Source organism: Sinocyclocheilus grahami, unplaced genomic scaffold (genome assembly GCF_001515645.1).
Source record: "Sinocyclocheilus grahami isolate Dianchi unplaced genomic scaffold, SAMN03320097.WGS_v1.1 scaffold2835.1, whole genome shotgun sequence".
NCBI lineage: Eukaryota > Metazoa > Chordata > Actinopteri > Cypriniformes > Cyprinidae > Sinocyclocheilus > Sinocyclocheilus grahami.
The window spans coordinates 31,549-31,994 of NW_015508011.1; the positions used below are offsets into that span (position 1 = coordinate 31,549).

Below are 446 nucleotides of genomic sequence, written 5' to 3' on the forward strand. Positions count from 1 at the left end.
GCTGGTGCATCGTGACATAAAGCCGGAGAACGTCCTCATCTTTGATAAGGAGTGCCGGAAGGTGAAACTCTCAGACTTTGGCATGACGCGGTGCGCTGGCTCTCCAGTGAAGCGGGTGAGCGGAACCATCCCATACACCGCTCCAGAACTGTGCGACCCCAGCCGGCAAGAGGGACTGTGTGTAGACTACAGCACTGATGTGTGGGCCTTTGGTGTACTTCTGTTCTGCATGCTCACTGGGAATTTCCCCTGGGAAAAAGCACTCCCGACTGACGCCTTCTATGAGGAGTTTGTGCGCTGGCAGCATCGGCGGAGGCGAACCAGTGCGGTGCCTTCACAGTGGCGCCATTTCACTGACGAGGTGCTCTGCATGTTCCGCTGCCTGCTGACCATCGAGCCGAACCGCCGATGCTCTGTCAAAGAGGTCTTCAGCTACTTCAACCACT

General features: G+C 57.0%; 1 pseudogene; it reads left to right on the forward strand.

Moving 5' to 3' along the window:
- The window catches only part of LOC107575716 (serine/threonine-protein kinase SBK1 pseudogene), a 14,723-nt pseudogene extending 14,278 nt beyond the window's left edge, over positions 1–445 (forward strand).
- The last annotated feature ends 1 nt before the right edge of the window (position 446 follows it).